The following is a 20,316-nucleotide window of genomic DNA, read 5'->3' as shown; positions in this document are numbered from 1 at the left end:
GGGTAGCATGTACTCAAGGCATGGTCTTCACAACTTTGGCCAAGACTCTGGACTTCAACAGTGCTTTCTTCCTGAACATTCTGAGCAAAAGTGAGGGGTTCCCCAGAGGCAGTATGGGATTCTCCAAATGAAGGGCCAGAAGCTCAGGATGGAAAAGAGGGGGTTTCTGCCAGGATCTGACTCCAAGTCCCACAGGAGACTCAGAAGAGAAGGCCAACGTCCTGCTTCCTCCTGCCCTACCGTGTTGTAGTGCATGTGGGCCAGGTGCCCAGGAGGGCACAGTTCCCATCCCAGGCCCAGTGGGTTCAGGACCCTTGCTGCCCACTGACTGGGGAGCAGAGCTAGAGCTCAGGAATCTGACCCATGGCTTGAAGTCCCCTGGGGTGAGGAGGCAGGAGTCTAATCTAAGGGTGGCAAAGCCAGGTATATGCCCATGGGTAGCTCTGGGTTCTGCCATTGGCATTTGGGTGTTGGGAGCTTTGGTATAAGGCAGGTTCTGGTGACCTCCCAGCTGCCCTGGATCCCGGCTACAAGGGGCCCTTTAAACATCTCACCTGTGAGGTGGGGCTGGCAGAGAATTAATTTCCTGTGCTATTTTAATTTTGCTGTATTTAATTTGCTGTTTATTTTAATTAATTAACGGCGGGTAATCGTCTATCCTAACTTGCTGCCGCTGGCTCCTCTTCCTTTTCAGGGGTGGAAGGCCAGGCCCACTGATTGCCGAGTTAACTGTGGGGGAGAAGGAGGGCTTTGGGACCATCTTCCCCTTTGTCCCCTTAACCCCAGGAGGTCTTCTCTACTCTCCTAGGTTCTCCCCCTTGGGGGCCCTCCCCTACCCCCTCATTTATGGTCCCTTCCACTCCCATCTTTTCTCCCCTCAGGTCTGCATCAAGGCCTCAAATGCAGTAACTTGATGAAGAGAGGCCTGACATGAGGTTCCTGCCTGCACCCCCCCAAAAGAAACTAGTATTTTGATGTCAAAGGGGGTGGTTAAGGACAGGGAGCTTGGTTTGCAACCTAAGCAGTGTTTAGGGGCAGTTGGGGAAACTTTGAAAGTGGGGGTCATTTTTTTGTGGCAGCCCCACCCCCACCTCATTGCCCCACACGGCACACCCATCTGTGTAATCAGGGCATGGGGCACTCGCATCTCCAAGCACCTGTGGCTGCATCCTTGGGCATGACTTCCGTTATTAATTTCTGGAAGATTATCCCCTTCAGAGATGAGAAAGTAAGACTCAGAGAGGCTCAGTGGTCTGCTAGAGGTCACACAGCAACTAAGAGACGGAGGGCCTGGGTTCCGGCATGGAGAGTTAGTAGGTGGAGCATGGGAAGGGAAAGTGGTTTGTGATTAGGGTAGAGGGATTAGATCAGAATGATGGGGCCAGAAAATGGAATCTTCTGGCTCTGGAGGAGGTGGTGGGGGGGGGGGAGTGGGGTCCCTGCCATGGTGGCTTCCTGAGGTACAAGGTCTCTGCCACCTCTTTCCACTTGCCTGTAAGTCTTCAGTTGTCTGTTTTGAACTAGTACTTGCTTTGTCACTTGCACTGTACCCTATCAGGGGATCCTCCTGTGGCTAGGTAGAACTCTTTTTATTTACTTAACAAACAAGCTAGTTCTTGATGTCCCAGACGTTCTTCTAACTTCTAACTATTTTATAAATAGATATTCACTTCATCACCATAGCAACCCCATCACTATCCTTATTTTACATATCAGGACACTGAGGCTTAGAAAGGTTAAGCAGCTTGCCTAAGGTCACACAGTCAATACCTGGTGGAGTCAGCCTTTGAACTTGGAATCCTGGGATTCAGAATTCTTGTTCTAAACCACATTCTGTGCTGCCTCCTTAAAGTTCTGAATGGGAAATGGGGGCCCTGAATTCCTGGGAGACATGGCATTTGGGGAGAGCCTCTAGTCTAGATTCCCTTGCCACCCCAAGCCTGATAGGGTAGTCATAGCCCTCAAATCAAGGCTTTTTTATGGGGAACAGGCAGTGTCAGGGTGCATCCGGATGGGGGGGTGCAATCAGGAGGCCACTGCAGACCATGGCCACTGCAGACCATGGCCACGCGGCTGGGGTGCTGTATACAGGGACATGGAGGAGAATTGGCCTTGCACCGAGCTCTCAGGGAGCTTGCTGTCCAGCTGACTGGAAAAACAAGGCAGTTGTGCGTGAACAATTACCAACAGTTGTGTAAGACAATGAGGGGGCAGACATCACAAACATGCAGTTGAAACCATGAGTCTGGGCTTTGAATCCTGTGTGCCCTTATCACTTGACTCCTCACTGAGCCTCAGTTTCCTCCATCAGTCAGGGGAAGTAATAATGGCACTGACTCCGTAGGGTTTGGTGAGGCTCAAATGAGAGAAAATATGAAAGGTTTGAGCTCTTGAGCAGACATTCGATGAGCATTCATCTAGATCTGGAAAGAAAGGGCCCGCCCCTCGGGTTGGCATGGAGCAGGAAAGAGGATGAAAGTATTGCCTTGGATTCAGAGCACTGAGGTTTGAAGCCCAACCATGGTAAGTCACTTACCCCGCTGGGCCTTGACTTTTCTTGTCTGTAAAATGGGTATAAAATAGTGCCCCACCCCACCCGTTGTTGTGAGGTTTAAGTTAGTTAATTCTGGGTGCCAGATGTAATTTCTAGTCACTCTAGACAATAAGCCATCAATATGTGTTACTGATTTCATTATCATCATCAAATCGTATTTTGGATTTGGGGGCGCTATTCAGGGAGGTGGAAAGAGGGGACTCAGACTTTTAGGAGGGGGATTTTGTTGTGACACAACAAAATGTGATGGAAGAATTTGGGCTGATATTCATTGAGCGCTTACTCCGTGCCAGGCACGCTATAGTGCTCATGAGGCAGGTCTTCTGTCACCCCCATGGAGCCAGGTTCAGAGGCCTACAGTGACATGGCCAAAGAAACTGGCTAATAGGGAGTGGAGCTGGAGCTTGAGAGGCTCAAAGTCAGGCTCCTAATTTCAAAGCTTTAAACCAAATTAAGAGATAGGGTGGGATAGGGCTGAGAGGGGAGGGAGTAACCTGGCCAGGGAAGGGCCACAAGTGGGCAAGCCTTAGCCAAATTAAGGAAACAATGAGGCATAGACTAGGTAAACACATGCTTCTGCACTGGGTTTTCCCAGAGTAAACAAGAAGACATAAGCTTAGGAAAAGGAACTCCTAAAGACTAGAGGGAAGCCTTCCTGGAAGAGGTGGAACTTGAGAAACTGGCAGTATTGAAAAAGATGGGAGCTGGGCCTCCCCTGGTGGTGCAGCAGTTGAGCGCTGGGTTGCGAGGCTGCTCACGGCCTCTGCAGGGTCAGTTCAATCCCCGGCCACCGGCGAGGGTCCTACAAAAAAAAAGAAAAGAAAAATATGGGAGCCAACAACACCTTGCAGGCAGGGCATCAGCAAAGGCCCCAAGGTAGAAATGAGCCATGCGCTTCAGGGCTGAGAAGTGGGAGGTCAGAGGGAGGGTTGGTAAGGGTTGGTGGCCTCAGGGGCACAGGCAGAGTGACAGCCCTAGGGAGATAAGGAGGGTGACAGATTCAAGAGGCTTAGCTAATGTAGAAATAGAAATAACCTTCCATCTGGACAGGAAATAGAGCATAGTGATCAAGAGGGCAGGCTCAAACGCTAGCCAGGCTGCTTCCTAGCGTGTGCGCAGGGCAGGCCACATGAAGTCTCATTTCCAAAATGAGGGTCATGAAAGTACCTATCTCCTAAGATGAGCTGGTTTGGGAGATGTGCTTAGCACAGTGCCTGAAACGTGGCAGCACTTGGTTCATTCATCCATTCTGCAAATGCCAGTCGCACACTTGGGGCAGCACTTCTCAGGGGCACACAGCAGAGAGCAAAGTAAATAAAAAACCCCTGCCCTCAAGGAGCTTACATATGGAAGATGAAACCGTTAACACAAAAACAAGTAAAAGACATGGCTTGCTAGATGCTGCCAAGTGTCAAAGGGAGAAATGAAACAGGGAAAGGGTTTAGGGGGTGGTCAGGCTACAGGGTTGTTGCATTTTAAGTAGACTTATAAACTTGTAATACTATTGTTAGTGTTATATGTATAGTAGGTTTTAGTAGAAAAAGTGACGTCCAGTTAATATGACATATGTTCTTCATGGCAATTATTTGAGGTGTAGGTATTGCTGTTCCCATTTTACAGATGAGGACTTTGAGGCTCAAAGAGAAGAATCTGACCCCAGAGTCGTGCCTCTGACTCCCTATGACACCTGAGACGAGAGGAGTGCTGTTCCTGAAAGTCTAGAGGACAGGACGGGAGAGAGAGGTTAGTTGGAGAGGATGTAGCAGTGGCTAAGGGGGTGTCTGTGTCCAGGGATGGAGCTGAGCTGGAGAGCAGGGGCAGAGGCCTGCTTCCTGGAGCCAGCACTGTGGTCAGCATACCCTGGCCTGGCCTGATCAGAGTGAGTTCAGAATGGCTGAACCCAGGGGCAACCCTGAGGGCACAGCGGAGGCAGCTGGCTGGGCCTCAGACACTGTGTGATTGAGCAAAGGGGCAGAATCTGTCCAGAACTGAGTGAGTGTGTGGGTGGGAGATCATGGGAGGCGGGGACAGGAGAGGAAGAAGTCAGCTCCACTGGCCAGATGAGAGGGAACAGCAAGGAGGTTGGCGGGGCCAGAGCTGATGTGAAGGCTCTTGAATGTCGGGCTGAAGACCTCAGCCTTGATGTTGTCAGCAGCAGCTGGGAGCTATTAAAGGTTTGGGAGCAGGGACCCCATGTCATGAGAATGAGATTCCAGGAAGGTGAATCCCTATGAGGTAGAGGAAGAGAGTCAGTGGAGGCATTTGGAGGTGGAGAGCCCTGCAGGGCTGTCCTGGCCGAGCAGAAGAGAAGTGATAAGGTCAGATCAAAGAGACAGACAGGTTGGCCTAGTGGAAGAGTAGGGTTGGGAGACGTTGTAGTGCTGGCCATGGGTCTACCCCAGATTTTTTTTTTTTTTTAAAGATTTATTTATTTATTTATACAAGCACTGGGTACAGTCAGAAGCGCGGGAGGGTGAGAGAATTCACCAGAGCCACAGTGGGGAGCAGAACAGGCAGACTGAAGAAGAACACTGCTGAGGGGAGCAGCGGGCGCGGCAGGAGAGGTTTGTTGCGCCATGTGGGACCCTCGCTGGTGGCCGGGATCAAACTGGCGCTGCAGAGGCTGCAGGCAGCTCTGCAGCCCAGCGCTCAACCGTTGCGCCACCCGGGAGGCCCTGCCCCAGATTTTATGAGGCATCTTGGGCTAGTCCTTTCCCTTCCGTTTGCTGCTTTCTCCATTTGGATTTAACTAAAGGCCATACCCCTCTCCCCTTCTTCTTCTTCTTTTTTTTTTTTTTTTTTTTTTGCTATTTGGGCTAAGGATCCATTTTGAGAAGATGATGAGAGTATGGGCCTTGTCTTAAGAAAAAAAGAAAAAACAACTAAACAACTTTTGGTTAAAATTTTGTGAAGTTGGGCCTCCCCGGTGGCGCAGTGGTTGAGCGCTGGGTTGCAAAGCTGCCCGCAGCCTCTGCAACGCTGGTTCGATCCCCGGCTGCTCCCCGGCCACCGGAGGAGGGTCCCACATGGCGCGCAGACCTCTCCTGTCGCCCGCTGCTCCCCTCAGCAGTGTACTTCGGTCCTTCTGCCTGCTCTGCTCCCCGCTCTGGCTCTGGTGAATTCTCTCACCCTCCCGTGCTTCTGACTGTACCCAGTGCGTGCATAAATAAATAAATAAATCTTTAAAAAAAAAAATTTGTGAAGTTAATCCTCTCACGCCCTCCCCGCACCTCTGGCCTACACCCCAGCTCTTGTATGCATAAATAAATAAATTTTTTAAAAAAATTTGTAAGGTTTACAAACCTGCCCAAGTGTCATGGAACCAAGCTAGGTGATCAATACTAATAAAAATAGCAGCGAACATTACATGCTGACTCTGGGTCAGGTGCCGGGCAAAGGGATATGCGTGATTTGTTAAGTCCGTGTAACAACTCTGAGGTAGATGCCATTACTACAATTCTGTTTAACAGATGAGGAAACCTAGAGAGATGAAGTGACTTGCCCAAAGTCAGTTGGAATTGCAACCTGGGCTTGTCAGCATCAGAGCCCATGACCTTATCTGCTGAAGGCTAGCATTCTGGGATGGAGGATGGAGCAATGGTTGTGACAGGGGCAGCTATGGAAGGATTTCCAAAGAAAGTGATGGAAAAGCAAAGCTAGAAGTAAACTGGGGAAGGGGGATACTGGTGCCTGCTCAGCCTGAGGTAGATGGGCAGAGGTGCTTGGACCAAGACACTGGAGAGGAAGATTCCACTTGGAATCCCCTGGTGTAGCTTCTGAGTTTTAGTCCCACATGACCCCCAAGCTAAGTGACCTGACCTGAACCTGCTGGGAAGGGGTGGGGTGTGCTGTTGCTCCATCTTGGTCTGATTATATTCTGCCCCCTTGGCAAAGAAGGGCTTACCCCTGACTCTTTGACTCCGCCTCCAGTGCTGTCTCTAGAATCTACTGTCCTTCCTCCTTCCCAAGGCCATTGAGTAGGGCCAGTGGGCCTTGATCTCTCTCGGGGAGTTCAGGAGTGAAGGCACCCTTTCCGTCCCAGAGAAGAGTACTGGTGCCTGTCTCCTGGGACCAGAGCAGAAGCCAGACAGCATGGGGCCTATGTTAAGTTTTAGGTTAGACCTTGATCAGCAGTACCTTCGAGCAGGAGATGATCTGGATTAGACCAGACCATAGTCTCAGATTGGAATCTAGATTTATTGTGAGTTGGACCTATTGGTCCTTTCGAACTGGAGTTGGCCATCTTCTGTAAAGAGCCAAATAGTAAAAATGTTAAGCTTTGTAGATACTTATTTGGTCTCTTGTCATGAGTACTCAGTATGCCAGTGTCCCTTGAATGCAGTCCTAGACTGTGCATACGTGAATGAGCATGACTGTATTCCAGTCAAACTTGAATTGTTAAAACAGACAGCATAGTTGGGCCATAGTTGGCTACCCCTGATCTAGAATCTCATTCCTCCTAAGGGTGTCTTGGTCTTAAATCTTATTGCTTATCTAATAAGCAAGCAGGTTGGGATGTCTGGTTAACATGACTGGTTAACATGGACGATGATGTACAGCCACACGCTTGCTGGGATTGAGATGTTGGAAATTAGAGGACAAGAAATATACTCGGCAGGTAGTTTTAAGCAGACTGAGTCATAATCTCTGGCTGAGTCTAGAGTCACAGAAAGCTGGGCTGGGTGGTATGGGGTGGTGAGATCTAGATCCACACATAACACTGTGGTATGGATTTGGGGAAATGGGTGAGCAGAAGCCACACAGACACAGATCTAGAGCAGGCAATGCTTTGGTCCCAAGCCAGAGTGCTATATGATCTAGAACAGCACAGTCCAATAGAAATGTAATAGGACCCACATATGTAATCTAAATTTTATAGTAGCCACATTAATGTAAAAAGAAATGAATTACTGTTAATATCATATGTAACCCGATATATCCAAAATATTACCATTTCAACATGTAATCATAAAAATTATTAATGAGATATTTTACTTTATTCATATTTAAATTCAAAGTCTGTTGTATATTTTATACTTACTGCACATCCCAATTCCAATTAGTCACATTTCCAGTACTCAGAAGTTAGTTTCTACCATATTGGACAGCATATGTTTAGAAGCAGGCTTTTCTTTGCGACCAGGGGCCAGAAGAGTCACGAGCCAGAATGATCTGGAATAAACAGAGCTGGACATGCCAGAGGTTATACTCTTACTCTTAACACACTCGAATTGGGTGCAGACTGGCACACCCCGAGAGCATCTAGGCTCTGAGTTGGGATTGGGGGGGGGGAGGTTCCAGCCTGGGAGTCCTGACCAACTGGCCTCCAGCTCCTGCCTCCCTCATCCCAGTGTCACCTCTGACTCTGGAGACTGGTCTGGCCTGGCAGGTGGGGGTGGGGCAGGGTAGCAGCTGGACCCTTGAGGGAGCAGGAGCTCCACCCCTCCAAGCCAGCTGCTGCCAGCCTTCCTGGACTGACTCTGTGGAAACAGGGGGCCCAGAGACAGAAATAAACTGCCAGGTTTCCGGGGCGGAGTGGGGGGGGCCTGCCAGCCTTTGTGCTTCCCTGCTGGGGGGTGAGAAGGGGGCAGGAAGCCACTCCAGGCCTTGTCCCAGGCTGTTACCCCTGAATGCCATCTCCTCTCACCCCCACATGCCCCTACCCCCATGGCTCTCAGACTGGGCTAAGTCTAGAATTTGGTGGATTAGTAAACTCTGGGGTCAGGAGTCTGGGACGGGGTGATTCCCCTGGGCTCTGGACACAGTTGGGTGCCCCTGGAGTAGTCTCTGTGTCCATTTCTGGGCCCCAGGAGCTGAGCAGAGTCAGACAGCTGCAACGGGGATTCGCCAGGATTTGTGCTGGGGGTTCACCTCTGCCCCTAACTCGCCAGAGGCAGCTTTGGGGAAATCTCATTCTGAGCGTTTCCTCCTTTATAAAAAGGGGACAGTGTTTGTCCTGCTTGTCCTGTTTGTCTGGGCACTAGAGGATGGTAATTAACTCAGACCCTGGAACCAGCCCGAATGTATCTGATGGCCTCTGCCGTTGTGTGCTGTGTTAGTTAACTTTCCTGAGCCTCGGTTTCCCCGTCAACAAAAAGGGGGTAACCGTCCTTAATCGTGCAGGGCCAGCGCCCAGGGCTCGCTGCTCCCGCTGGGTGGTCACTAAGCTTAAAAGGGTTAAGTTAAGGGATGCTGTTTGACTCAAACGTAAAGGAGTCTCCCCCTGGAGAGTCCTCTCAGACCCCCTCATTTAACAAAGGGGACAAGGAAAATTGAGGGGCCCCCCAAGGCAGGGCGCTTGTGCCCGAGGAGAGGCACACAGCAAGGAAAGCCTTTATTTGGGACCCACCATCGAAAGTCCAGTCGCTCATCCCCAATGTACAGGTACGGAAACCGAGGCCGGTGATTGGCCGCCGGGCCGAGCGGCGCCATCCAGTGAGGCCCGCGTGCGCCGCCGGGGAGGGAGTGCCCGAGCGCGGCCGCCGGGAGGAGGGGCCGCAGGTAGCGGGCGCCCCGCGGCCGGCGCGCGAGCCGGGCGCTCGGTTAACGAGCGCGCAGGTCCGGACCGCGGCCGGCAGCCTCCCGGGCCTGGGCCGGAGCCCGCGCCGAGCCGGACCGCGGGGCCCTCCCCTTCCCTCCGCCACGTGACCCCCCAACTCCGCGGGCAGCCGAGGGCCCGGGCTGGCGGGCCGGGGGCCAGGAAAAAGCCGAAAACACGGAGGCCGGGCCGCTCCCCTCCTGCTCAAAATAGCCCCCGGCCGGGGCTGCCACGCATTCCGGCGGGCCCGGGGCGCGGGAAGGGGCGGCCGGGCGGGGGGGCCCGCCCGGCCCGACGTGGCGGCCGGGCCGGGCCGGGCGGGGCGGGGGGGCGAGGGCGGGCCGCGCGGCCGGCCGGCATGTGGCTCTCCTTCGGGGAGCCTTGGCAGCCCGGGCCGCGCGCTGCGCCGGGATGATGGAGAGCTTCTGGAATTTCCTGCAGCTGGAGAGCGCGGCCGGCCGGGGAGAGGCTGGGCGCGCGGCTCGGGAAGGGGCGCCTGGGAGCCCGGCCCTAGGGGGCGCCGCCGCCGCGGGGGCTGCAGGGGTGGGGCGGCGGGCCCGCCCCCGGGCTGCGCGGGGAAGAGGCACCCGCCCCTCCCCCGCCGCGCCTTTCGGGGCTGGCGGGGGTCCAGTCCCGCCCTTCCCGGCCCGGGCGGCGGAGAGGGGCCAGGTGCAGGCAACGCCCCTCCCCCAGCCGCCTGGTTTCCCTCTCGGCCCGTCACCTCCTCCAGGAGTCAGAAGCTTCGCGGCCTCCTCGGGGAGGGGCCGGGGGTGGCAGGATCGGGGGCAGCGCGGGCCTGCCAGGTATCCCGGGCGGCGGCGGCGGCGGGAAAAGTCGGGGGCGGACCGTCGGGCCGAGAACCGCGGGCCCTGGACCAGAGCCTCGTGCTCGGGCGGGAGCCGTGAGGGCTTCCCGGGGGTGGCGAGGCGTCTTCTCCCAGCCCCCCGCGCCCCCTCCCCGCGGTTGCCGAGCTGGTGGGGGGCGGACGCGCCGGACAGCCCTGGACGGTTTTCCCGACGGCGGCGGCAGGTTTCTTGGGGGGCGACTCTGCACCTTACAGGTCCCGAAGTCGAGGAAAGGGCTCCCGGGAGGGAGGGACGTCCTTTTACAACGGCCCCCAGGTCGAGGGGAGTCGGTAAGTGACTTTTTAGGGCTCGCTCTTGGCACTCTGGGTTGGGGGAGGCAAAAAAGGGCCACCCTGTTCTTTGTGGGGGAGGGGAGGGGATGCTTTCCCACAACTTGGCTCTTTCCAGTACCATTTGGTGCTCCGCAGACGCCAGAGCCTTTTGGCGACTCAGCAGGCACCGCCTCTGCCTGGGGTCGACCCCTCTCTTGACGGTGGTCCCTGCTCACCTTCATTGCCCGCCCCGACCCAGCGTCCTCACCGTGTTAAACAAAAGCAGTGGGAATAGGTAACAGTCCCAACTCCTCCTCAGCTGCTCACTGGCTGTGTGACCTTGAGCAAGTCCCTTTCACTCTTTAGTCTCTTTCCTCACTCGAGAAACAATATACGTCGACCATGACCTTGTTCAGGGGCCTGATGTTGTAAATTTCAAGCACCTAGCATGCTGTCTGCGCGCAGTCAGGGCAGGAAATACAGGCACCTGTGTAAGCTCCAACCCAGTACAGAGCCCTCAAGGTGTTCAGCCCCCTTCCCCTTCAACAGCTCTGAAATTTGGTTCCTCAAGGTAAGTAGTGCCTCTCAGTCCTGTTGGGGGGAGGAGAGGCTAGAAAGAGGTTGGTTTTATCGAATGTTCATTTATATTCTTTAAGCGTATATTTAAGTTCTCAGCTGCAGACTGGGGGAGAAACTTCTAAATTTGTGCTGGGGACTGAGGACTGATCTGGTCACTAACACAATGTTAAAACTGGAAGGGCCCTTAGAAAACCTTCCTGCTAGGCCAGCTCTTACAAAAGGAGGGGAAACTGAGGCCCAGGGAGGGGGCTGGGTCTCCTCTGAAATCTGCTTTTCCAGTAATGGTGGCAGCAGAGAGCTCTGGGCTGGGGAAGTTGGGCAGGCAGGCCGAGAGGCTGGTGGAATTCTGCTTTCCTCCCTCCCATCTCCAAGCTGACCTTTCACTCCACTGCTAGATGGGAGGGGGTGGGACCCACATACCCAGATTCAAATTCAGATGCCTCTTGGCTCCCCTCAGCCCAGGATGTTGGGCCTGGGCCTGTCAACTCCCACCCTTCCCTCCCCCCTCACTTCTCCCTGTTTCCTGTTGGATTGGCCTGCCTTGTGTACTGGAAGGAACTTAAGGCTCCATTTGTTGTCTGTGAACTTGAGAATACTACGGCACCTCTGTGAGCCTCCATTGGCTTTTCTGCAAAATGGAGTTGAAATAAAAACTACCTTGCAGAGCACCTCTTTCAGCCACATTGCAGAGACTTGCTGGCAGGATCTATTTAAATAATAAGGGGCAGGGATGCCCTAGAATTTATGTTCAAGGCCAGGTATAAGGAACAGCAACCTTCCTTTACCTTTGATTGGGGAGATAAATCTCTGGGACCCTGAAAAAGGGTGGGGTGGGGATGGGTGTCCACCAGGTCATTTGGGCAAAGTCCAGGTTGAAGCAAATTTATGTGGCCCAGATTCCAGGGCTGCCAGGCACCCATGTCTCTGAATGTGCTACTGGCAGTTCTCATAAATCCTCTCTAGGACTACAGATGCTCCCTCTACCTCAGGGAAACTGGCTGCCCCACCACCTGCTTGCTCACACAGTAGAGGGCTGTCAGCGAGTAGAAAAGAAAGGGGTTGGAAGCAGCCGTTGGTCTGTGTGACTTTGGGCAGGCTGCCTCACCTCTCTGGGCCTCAGTTTCCTCCTGCCTAGTGGAGGAGGTTGGATTAGTGACTCCCTCAGGCACCTTCCCGCTCTGACAGGCTCCAAGCCTGTGTTGACTGATGTAGCCTAGGAGACAGGAGCACACAGAACAAAGTCAGCTGGGAGATTCCTGTCAAGGTATACCCCCCTCCAGAAGGCTGGAGTTGCTTCCCTTCCCAAGATACACCCTTCAGGAATACTGGTGGCAGTGTGGTGGTGGGGGTGGGGGGGCATAGTACCCAAGTGAGTGCTTCTGATTCCCAGGGTCTTGGTTGTCAGCAGAGAGGCATATGCCTAAGAACTAGAGCTGGTGTCAGGCGGGGAATTGAGACTGTGCTGCTAGGGACAGAGTGTGTGTATCATGTCCAGTCATCCTCCAGGGAGTGGGGGGCTGCAGTGCAGGAGGCACCTAGCTTGTGGGGTGGTGGGTCTAGAAGAGCAGTTGCAGGGGTGCTTGGAATGTATTGGTAATGGGAGGGAGAGAAAAACACTGACAAACCACAGAACCAGGCTAGGTTAGGGCAGACTATTAGGGTGGGGGTGGCGGTGGTTCAGCCTTATGGGGAAGTAATAGAAGATTCAGTACAATCTGACACACTGCAGTTCTGCCTGTGCCTAGGTTTGTCAACGCATTTATAGGTGTTGCTCTAAACTACACCATTCTGAATTGCAGTTGTCACTCAAACGTAGGGGGTATCTGGGTAGAGGTGTTGTTAGGGTTTTCTGAATATGACTGTCTGGTTGGTTGGGGTATATATATGTCTGTACAGGATGGTATTGTAAGGCAGTCAGCAGCTCCTGGCCATTTGGGGTGCTCTCAGTGTCTGGGTGCGTCAGTTCTGGCTGTTGAGAAGCATTGTACTCTACAGCGGGGAGTGCTGGGCTATGATAGAGTGTTTTCAGGCTGTGAGCAAATCCTGCCTGAGTTTTGGGTGCTTCTTCCACCTCCATCTCTTATGCCCTGGGAAGGAGGTCCCCTGTCTTAATCAGTCCCTCCACAGGTAGGCAAACAGGCAGTCACAAGCCAGCTCACACGCAGTAATTTTACCACGGTGCCTAAATCAGGAACAGGCGTGAATTGACCTTTTAACCCCTTCCCCACCACGGGATTAGACTCTGTTTCCTGTTCAATCTCCTCCAGAACCAGTTCCATCCCGCCTGCCCCCCCCCCCCAGGAGTGCATAAGCAAAACCCCCATCTCTTCTCCATCCCCTGATGAGCCTTGGGGGGGCCTGAGGGCCAGGCTGGTGCAGGGTCTGGCAGGAACTGAGGACCCAGGCGGGAGTGATAAATATTGAAGAGGAGGGATTTCGGTGTGGGCTGGAGCAGCTGCAGTGGTTCGAGTGTCACACTATCTCTCCCCAGGTTTACTGACCCATTTCCATTCACGCGGCTGCTGGTTTCCTAGCAACGGCAACAGTCCCCCCAGAACAGGCGGAGTGTGTGTCTGCCATTAGCGACTGCCGCAACTGTGTCAAGGTTACCCCGCTCCCTTCAAACCCACCCCGGCGGGTTTGTTTTCTGCCAGCGCCTGGCACACACCGTGCCAGCCAGGGAGGGGAGGGTAGGGGTGGGGGGGCAGCTCAGGGGCTTGGGTGGCGGTGGGGGCCGAGGAGGCTCTGTAGTTCCTGGTCCAGTGGGAGCCAACTTGGACTGAGGCCGAAGCCGCCACCCCCCCCCCCCTTGGCTGGTGGAATTCCTGAGCCCGAGGGGAGCAGGGGGCGGGGCTGTCCCTCAGCCCTGACCCCCGAGATTCCAGAGCCTGGGGGGAGGGGTGGGGGCCTGAGGGGCCTCCGGGAAGCCTGCCCGATCTGACCCCACCTGGCTTGTTCTGCTCCTGCCCTGGCTTCCTCCCACTTCTGCGCAGCTCCATGCTCTTCTCTGCACTTGGCTCTTTGTCCCAGCCTCTGTGCCTGGTCTCCCCCATCAGACTCCCCAGGGCAAGGTTGTATTTCTCCCATCAGACTAGGGGCTCTTGAGGTCAGGGTTCACTATGCCTCCTTTCCATCTCTTCCCTCTGCACCAGCTCATGACTGTTTTCCCAAATGTCATGGGAGATGAGATTAAACAGTTGGGGTGGCAAATGATAATTTTTCTTAATGGGAACTAGCAGGGCATATATCCCCATTCCACCCCCTTGGTGAAGTAGATTCTACCTGATGCCTCCTGCTGGCAGCACTCTGTGGGAGTGGTCTTCTTAGAGTACCTCTCTTTTTTCTCCCTGAAAGCTTGGATGGAAAGGGTTAAAGCAGTACCCCCCCCACCCCCCACGCACACCTTGCCTTGGTATGTGAGCTTCTCCAGGCTGGGGGGATGGGAGGATGGGGGTCTGTCGCCTTATAGCCACTCATGTGGTCAGCTCAGACCTGACCAGTCACATTCCTGCCCAGGAGGGCTGGGGCTTGAGGCACAGGGGCCTGGAGGGGGCTGGGTTTGTAGAAATGGAAAGGGGACATGGAGAAACTGGGGCCAGGGGCAATATAAACCTCAGGAAGCCTGAATCCCCTTTCCACCCCTCTGCATATTAGTCTCCTTGTCTTTCCCGGTAGTTTGCACCCCTTAAAATGTTCCTGTGGTCTGAATAGCCCATGACACAGGTACAGACCTGGTCCCAGTTGTAAACAAAGAGGAGAGTGGTGGAAGTAGTTCTGACACGCAGGGCGGCCCAGAGGCTTGTGAGTGCCTCCAGTGTGACTTTCTGGTGCTTGTAGGAGGTCGGCTGGCTTTCTGGCTGGGCCAGAGATCTAGGGTACAGAGCACACTGTGCTAGACAGTAGAAAGAGACCTGGGCGGGGACCCAGGAAGTCTGGTTCTTGCCCAGCCCCTGTGCCTGATTCCTCATGGCCTCAGTCTCCCTCATCTGAAGGTTTTAGGCCAGTGGTCTCTCTAAAAGCCCTCCTGTTCTGGTAGTGGCTCTGGGATGAGGGGGCCGATGGTCTGGAGGGATGTGGGAAGCTGCCAGCCCAAGGGGGAGTTTGCAATGCGATCCCAGAGCGAAAATAGCCCAGGTCATTTTCAGCTGCTTGGGCGGAGGTATCTGATCCTGGCAGGGCAGGGCAGCTTGGGCAGGGGGCAGGGAGAAGCATTCTGTAAAGCTCTCTGAGAAACCGGACCCCAAGATGGGAGGGGGGGAAGTTGGCATGCGGCTAGGCTTCCTGAAACCAGCCAGGCCCTAGCAGGGGCTCTGGAATGGAAAAGTGAGGAATGCAGAGGGTTAATAGGAGGTGAAGGCTGGACTCCTGCCCCCTTTGGGTCCTGGCCTAGATGAGGTGAAAGGTCAGCCCCAAGGAGTCCAGGCACAGCTGGGGAAAGAGTAACCTGATCCTTCTCCCTAGCCAGGCTCTGGGGATCACAGAGCCGACTCCCCCAGGAAAGGTGCTTTGACTTCCCCAGGAAGGAGTTTGTTTCAACTTGTTCTCAGCAGGGGTTGAGGGCTGGGGAAGGGTCCTGGCCAAGGGGTCTAGGAGAGCTGCAGGCCTGGCGCCCCTGTGCTTTGTCATCCTGGGGTCAGGGGAGGTGGAGGTCAGCCTGCTGGGAAGGTTAGAGGTAGCCTGTCTTGGCCCGGCGGTCACTCAGTGCCCCATTTATAATGATCCCGACAGCCAACATGGGGGATGGGGGAGCTTAGAGGAGGTGGTGCTCCTCTCTGGGCTGTGCACAACTGTCTGATCAGTGAGAGAAACTGCCTGGTACTAAATCGTGACACTGAGATGTGGTTGGGAGAATCACACTTTGACTCTGGGATGGCTTTGCGTCTGTGGCTGTGTGTAGGGTGGGATGTGTGGGTAAGATGGTGTGGTCGAGGAGGCGATAACATGTGAAAGAGCATGGGCACTGAAGTCAAGCTTGACTTGGGTTCGAATCCTTGCTTGTGCCTTAGTTAGGCAAGCCATCAGTTTCTCCAACCACAAAATGGGGCTAGCAGTACTCGCCTTGAGGGTAATGTGAGGACTGGCACAGAACAAGTGTTCAGCAGTTACCACAGGTCACGTTTGGTGTGGAGCCCTCGCCGAAGCTGGAGCTGGTGAGCTATGGAAGGTCTGAGGGAGAGGGTGGTGTGAGAATGTGACTTTCAGTGTCCCCAGGGCTATGCATGACACTGAAGGAGGGGGGGCAGGTCATTTGGGGTGAGATGGGGTGATGTGAATAGTGTTGAATCTGTGGCAGTGGGTGGCTGGGGCTGGGTTCCTCTTAATGCTGACTGGCGACAGTCCCCCACTCCCCACCCCAGCAGGCTTTGTGCAGCCATGTGTGGGTGTAGCTGTCCCCAGAGTGCGGCTGTAGGTATGTTTGAGAAGGCGCAGGCATCCCAAGAAAGAACAAGTCGCCTTTTGTACGAGTCCAGCCCGGGGCTGGGCTGGGCCCTCTCTGGGGGATCCCCTGTTTCCACGCCTAGCTCCCCGCCCGCCCACAGACAGCACCCCGGCCCCCCCCCCCTTTCCACCTGAGGGGGTGGCGAAGCCAAGTGCCCTCTCCTGGGATGTGCTTCGGGGCTGGGGGCGGGGGCGTACCCCTTGCCCTGGCCACGCCCCTTGTGACATCACTCCAGGTACTACCAATCTCAGGGAGCGCTTCGCGGCACCCGTCCCCTTCCAGCCACTGCTTCTCTATGACTGGATTTGCAGTGGGTGGAGGCGGACCTGTGGGGCGTGGAGGACATTGAAGGCCTCCCCTTGTGCTCTGGGAGGGGCTGAGCACTCACCCTAGAACCTCAGAAGATCTCCCTCCTGGAGCGTTCTACTTCTTGCCTACCTGTGCAGTCATGCCAAGTGCCGCCTTCTGCAGGAAGCCTTCCAGAACCAACCACCCCCATCTCCTTTTTTGATTACCCACATCTTTTTAGTGACCCTGTGTAATAAAGAATGCCAGTACTACCACTCACACCAGCTCTCTCGTGACCCATTGACTGTGTACCAGATGCCCCGTGGTGTCTGTGAACTCTCTTACCAAATGGATCGCCGATTGCTTTCTGCTTGTATCATGAGCCTTTCTCACCCACTGGATCAGGAGTTCTTTAGGCAGGGTTTCCAGACACTAGCCGATGGAGAATAGGCACTCCAAATGTTTAAGATGGCTGATAGATGGAGAGACAGGCCAAGGAGCGAAAGTACCTTGTCCAAAGTCACACAGCAAGTTGAAGAAGCAAAGCTAGAAACCAGGCATCCTGGCTCCATTCATGTCTTTGGCTCTGGGGTGTGACTAAGAGTAGGGAGTGGCCCAGAAAGATGCTTCCCCTTCCCCACAGGAGGACCTCTGCCCTCCCCTCACACACATATACACACCCAGAAAGATTAGCAGAACCTGAAATCTGTCTTCCTCTTCAATCCACATGTCCTGTGCCAGAATCTCTGGCTTCTGAGAGGAGAAAGAGGAGATCTTAGGGGCGCTGGGAGGGCATCAGCAGGCCGAAAAGGCAATTCTGGCCTACAAGGAGTATTGTGGGCCCGGTGATTTAGGGGCACTGGTTCTGGGGACTTAAGGATTTAGCTTGCAGGTGGGAGGTTCCAAGTTGGGCAGAGAGGAGTGCTGGGAGCCAAAGTATGTGGGGGTTCAGTGCAAGGGAGGCAGGGATTATGCTGGGCCAGCACTCCCCCCACCAGCAAGCTGGCCCAGTGGAATGCTGGGAGGCCCAGGGGATGGGGCCAGGCAGCCAAGGTGTCTCCGGTGGCACAGAAGCAGTTAAGAGCTGCCTCAGCCCGTTCCTTCAGACAATTAGTGACATCTCGCTTGACAACACCACACTGAGCCGATGCAGACCTCAGCCCCCCTCCCAGCCCCCCCACGGCCGCTTCAGCTGTTTATTCTTGGGCTTTAACAATTGGGATTCTGACTTGGAGGAGCGGGCGCCCTGCGCTGCCCTCTGACCCTCCGTCGCCTTGGCAACTGGAGCCCGGTAGGCCTGGGCTCTGCGTTAGGATTACAGATCCTGAATTCACAATCTTGCTGCTTCTCTGTAAGCAGCGGCAGCAGCATGTGGGATCTTCAGCTAGACTAGAGGGGACAGAGGGAGGGTCCCCAGGGACCAGCCTGAGGTATGGTGGAAAACGGAGATGCCCACAAGCTACCTGGAGAGTAGTGCCCTCCTACCCAAGCCTTCATGGGGTGGAGCCGGGCCCAGAGCCTGCCTCAGCTCCCCACATTTCCCATCCACTTTCTGGAAACTTTCTTCCTGATAGAGCCCCAAGGACAGGGGCGAGGCTTCCTCATCACCCCCCTCTTTTCCCCTCAGTCAGCCCCCTACCATGCCCAGAACTCCAAGTGCCAGCAGACTGTGCCCCTGCCGTGCCCGCTGCCATGGCAACAGGCCCCCTCCCTCGCTATCTCCCTCCCCTGCCCCCCCCAACAGCCAACTGCCCCAGCTGAAACCGGAGCCGATGCATCTGTGAGCCTCATGCCCAGACCCACATTCCATTTCTGTCCTCTGTCCCCCCCAGCTCTGGCGACAACATCCCCCCCTGCTCATCCCCCCTCCCTCCTCGCCTCTGTCTTCTCCCCCCACACACACACTATCACTTAGTGTCTCCCCTTCTTCCCATCACATTCTCCGAGTGTGTCTCAACCTCTCTGAGTGGCTCTGTCGGTCTCTGGGTGTGTCAGCCCCTGCCTGTCTCCAGTGCCCTGTGCTGTTCCCAGTTCTCTGGGCCTTGCCCTGTCTGTGGCAGGCGCCTCCGTCTCTTCTTCCATGTGGATCTTGCTCTCTCTCCCTCTTGTCTTTGTCTTTGCCTCTCCCTGCCTGTCTTTTTGTCTTCCTCCTCTGTCCCTTTCTTCCTGAATCTTTTTTTGCTCTAGTCCTTCTTTCGGGCATTCTCCTGTTATTCTCTCTCTTGTCCCCTCCCTCTCCCGTCTCTCATCCCCTTTCCTCTCTAAGCTGCATCCTGCCCATTTCTCTTGCCCCCACCATCTTCCCTGTTCTGTTTCTCTCTTCCAGAATCTGATTCTCTGCCTTAGTCTCTCCCTCTTTCTCTTCTCTCCTCCTCATTACATAGATTTCTTTCAAGTTTTCTTCCTCTATTTCTCACTTGATCATTTCCCTCATGGCCACTCGGTTGGAACTGGGAGAGAGGGGCCCTCCGCAGTCACCCCAAAGGAGTCCCCTTTCAGTAGGGATTTGATGTTCTGGTTCCCCTTGGCTCAGTGTGGTTAAATCTGAAGTGGGGAGGGCGATACTAGGGTTCAAGAGCCCACAGTAGGTGGGTCACCGTGACACACACATGCCACGCTTCCCCTTTCAGAGGACGGTCTTCTGCCCCTCCAATCTGCCTACTTATTACCAGCCAGGTGGAGGCCAGATAGTGTCAGGGACTGGGCTGGCCCAAGAAGGCCCCAGCTATCAGGACCTGAAGACAGCATGCCTAGGCCTCACTGACTCCTCCCCTGCTACAAATTTCAGATTATGCCTCAGTTTCCCTCCGTGGCGCAGGAACACTGCCCTTATTCTTTTTTTAAAGTACTTTTTTTTTTTAAAGATTCACTTATTTATGCATACAAGAGCTGGGGTACAGGCCAGAGGTGTGGGGGGTGAGAGGATTCACCAGAGACAGAGCGGGGAGCAGAACAGGCAGATCGACCGAAGTACATTGCTGAGGGGAGCAGTGGGCAAGTCAGGAGAGGTCTGCCTCGCCATGTGGGTTGCTCCTTGGCTGGCCGGGAATCGAACTCGTGCTGCAGTGGCTGCAGATAGCTTCTTAGGTTGCTTCTTCACCCTTGTGCCACCAGGGAGGCCCCTAAGGTACTTTAAATTCCTAGAACAAAGTCCAGTCATGAGAAACTGGGGGAGGATAGTGACTTCCATCACCTTTCTCACCAACCCCAAGGGGACTCTTCACAGAGGGATTTGTCTCTCACAGCAGAGGTAGAATAAGGAGTCTGTCTCCTTAAGCATGGGGTGGAGGACAGTGCCCGGTCTCCCCATCTCCCCAAACTGGCACCCCCTGATGTCAGGCCTCCCCCCAGTCTGGGCAGTGGCCTCTAGCTTTCCTCCCACAACCCCTCTTCAAGGAATGAGCTTGGAGTCTTTGGAAACAGCCCCCTGAGGTGATGGCACCAGGCTTCCAGGGCCTAGGCCATGCCTCTGGGTGTGAAGAGGCCTGGATAGGCCGACAGTTCTAGGACCCTGGGGTCTGGGCACTACTCACCAAGGGGCCAGGCGGGGGAGTAGGGGTGCCTGGGGGAGGCGGGTTGCACGCAAGGCATGCTGGGCCCCCTCGGCGGGTGGGTGGGGGGAACAAAGCTGGCATCGAGGCCTCAGCTAAAATTAGCCGCTTCCCTGCGCGGGAGCGAGCATGCCTGCCAGCCGCCCAGATCGCCGCTGCCTCGGCTGCCTCGGCAGGCCATCTGTCGCCACGTTTTGCTCAGTCCCCCAGGGCCCCCGGCTCCAGCCACCCCCAGAGGCTAGAAGGACT

General features: G+C 54.9%; 1 protein-coding gene and 1 long non-coding RNA gene across 6 annotated transcripts in view; one reads left to right on the top strand and one right to left on the bottom strand.

Moving 5' to 3' along the window:
* AHDC1 (AT-hook DNA binding motif containing 1) overlaps positions 1 to 20,316 on the top strand; it is a 64,081-nt gene that overhangs the window by 16,921 nt on the left and 26,844 nt on the right. The window contains exon 3 of one of the 5 annotated variants that reach the window (XM_037500300.2): positions 4,175 to 4,297. The exons of 2 other annotated variants lie outside the window; for them this stretch is intronic. The gene's annotated coding sequence lies outside the window, so the exon portion shown is untranslated. Of the gene's footprint in view, positions 1 to 1,445; positions 4,298 to 10,058; positions 10,228 to 20,316 lie in introns of those variants that run through there. 2 more of the 5 variants (XM_037500298.2, XM_037500301.1) reach the window with 2 other exon arrangements.
* LOC129145199 (uncharacterized) lies at positions 3,206 to 8,947 on the bottom strand. The gene is made up of 3 exons (XR_008550394.1): positions 8,904 to 8,947; positions 7,596 to 7,741; positions 3,206 to 3,356 (listed from the first exon to the last, which is right to left on the bottom strand). It is a non-coding gene; the product is annotated as an uncharacterized LOC129145199 (long non-coding RNA).

This window comes from Talpa occidentalis, unplaced genomic scaffold, assembly GCF_014898055.3.
Source record: "Talpa occidentalis isolate TD23 unplaced genomic scaffold, MPIMG_talOcc4v2.1 talOcc4.9, whole genome shotgun sequence".
Classification (NCBI taxonomy): domain Eukaryota; kingdom Metazoa; phylum Chordata; class Mammalia; order Eulipotyphla; family Talpidae; genus Talpa; species Talpa occidentalis.
The sequence above is the reverse complement of the archived record's forward strand: the minus strand, read 5'-3'. Positions and strand labels throughout refer to the sequence as shown.